Source organism: Clinocottus analis, unplaced genomic scaffold (genome assembly GCF_023055335.1).
Source record: "Clinocottus analis isolate CAN_PGR_092001 unplaced genomic scaffold, fCliAna1.0.p SCAF_8, whole genome shotgun sequence".
NCBI lineage: Eukaryota > Metazoa > Chordata > Actinopteri > Perciformes > Cottidae > Clinocottus > Clinocottus analis.
In genome coordinates this window covers 1,127,820-1,130,319 of record NW_027176240.1, presented here as the reverse complement: position 1 = coordinate 1,130,319, position 2,500 = coordinate 1,127,820, and positions in this window count along the sequence as shown.

Sequence of the window (2,500 nt, the reverse complement as noted above, 5' to 3'; positions counted from 1 at the left end):
AAAAATAACCACTAAAAAAACAAACACAAAGAGACTGAAAACAACTTTTAAAAAAAGCAAAACAACCACAAAGAGACTCACAATGACTTAAAAGAGACATGAAAAAACACAAAGTGACTCACAATGACATAAAAAAGACACAAAACAACCACAAAGAGACTCACAATGACTTAAAAGAAACATAAAACAACCACAAAGAGACTGACAAAGACATGATGCAAAACAAAAAGACCTAAATGTGCCACAAAATGACGGCGCAAAGAAAGACAAAACCGCGAATATAAAAACCTACTCCAAAGACACAAAGCTGCAGAGATGCATGACTGCAAAGAGACGCACAACAGCGACAAAATGAGGCTGAACAACTCTGTAAGAGGATCTTTTTTGCGGGTCTTTTGCACTTTTTGCCCCGAGGAAACACTGCTGTCATGAACAGAGGAATAAATATCAGGACACACTTCCAGCTGTGACTCATGTGTTCATGAGGTCATGTGTTCATGAGGTCATGAGGTCATGTGTTCATGAGGTCATGTGTTCATGAGGTCATGTGACGAGAGGACGAGGGGAAGATTAAAAACGGGCGTGATCGTGTTTGTAAATTCATGTGACGTGTCAGATTACAGACGCTACGACTGGAGGCTGATAATCCCACCGCTTCATTAGTCATGATACATAATCTGGACTGTTTTATTCCTCTTCCCCCTGGAGGGAGGGAGAGGAGGAGTGAGGGTGAGATGGCTAATTGCAGTATGTTTTTTTTATTTATTTGATTTGATAACAATCAATTCAATAAGTCTTCTCTGGTGCAGCGAGCCAGAATATATCTCTAATCTCGTTCCCGTAAACAGGATCAGTCCAAAAGTCTCAGGTGTCGACGCTCCGGGTTCTGAGCCGAGAGCCCGAGGGAGGAGGAGGGAGGAGGGAGGAGGAGAAGGGAGGAGGAGGGAGGAGGAGAAGGGAGGAGGAGGAGGAGGAGGGAGGAGGGAGGAGGGAGGAGGGAAGGGCGTATTTATACAAGATGGAATCATTTATAACCTCCAATACAGAACGTCATCGTCCTACACACACACACACACACACACACACACACACACACACACACACACACACACACACACCCTGCCAAGGCCCCGCCCTTCTCCACCTCACGTTACCGTTACACACACTCGTGGCAAGAAAAACCCCAAAAAACAGTGGAACCAGTTTTGTCTCCAGACCTCTTTTCCTCTGTGTTTGAGTCGTCGTAAGAACCCCAAATTAATTAATACTTGTGTTTATTGTATGTATTTGTTCAGCAAAGTCTTTGTGAAAAAATGTATATCTGCAAAAAAAAAAGATATTTTGATGGTAACGATGAACATCCAGCATGATATGAGGCCAGATTCTCCGAAAAAAGCCTCCTGGAGCGTCAATAAGACACCTTTTTGGAAAGATTAGGACCTAAAGAATCAGAATCCGCAACAAAAATCACAATAAAACAAAGTCTTGGTCTGTTAGGAAGGAGTTTCAGTCAAAAAAACTGTGTCGTTCGGTTCAAAAAGGGAAAAATATGACGTATTTTATGCCAAAAGATTGTCTGAATGGGGCATGCTGGGACTTAAAATGGTGGATTTCACGCCCAGTTTCCAAACTGTCTATCATCCTAAAACAGATTTTACACGTGAGGTTCATGTATTTTCATCCAAACGGTGAAAAGTGTTTTCTGTTTCCTCTGAGAAAACAACCGTGATGTCATCAGGAGATGCCTCCGAGTTGCATTATGGAAAGTCTGGACCCGGTCAGATCCCCTCCACCTCTCTAGATCGGTCTCTTAACTTCTTAAAAAACACAACGCTGAATTCGTTGAACACGTTTCTATGTAAACTTAACGTAAATCGTTTGGCGCCATCTGGTGGTGGAACCACAGACTGAAACTGGCCGAAGCAACAACAAACAAAAACAATCCATGGTGAGGTGAACGTCCCCGTTGTAGAGGCCGTGTTTGTTTGGCCGCTCGGGGCTCCCGTAGAAAACATGGCCGACCCGTGTCGACGTGTAGAAAACAACAACAACAACAAAACAACAACAACTCACATGTTTCCAGGCGACTAAAGAAAACTATATTCTGCTACATTTCTCCATCGTGTGTGAAGACGATCATTCACATGTGTGTGTGTGTGTGTGTGTGTGTGTGTGTGTGTGTGTGTGTGTGTGTGTGTGTGGTGTGTGTGTGTAGTTGCTCTATAAGTGTGTTAGGAAGCTTTTTTTTGTTGCAGGCGATGTAGATTTGAGTGGAATAAAGAGATTAGCTGTGTGTTGATAATCCTCTCATCTTCTCTCTGTCTCTCTCTCTCTCACACACACACACACACACACACACACACACACACACACACGCACACACACACACACACACACGTCATCGTATCATTACTTAACACCTCCTCCGCTCTCACTAAATGGACCCGTGTTGTTTCTTCTTCCTTCACTAGTTCCTGTTCAACTTTTCTCTGCTTCCTGA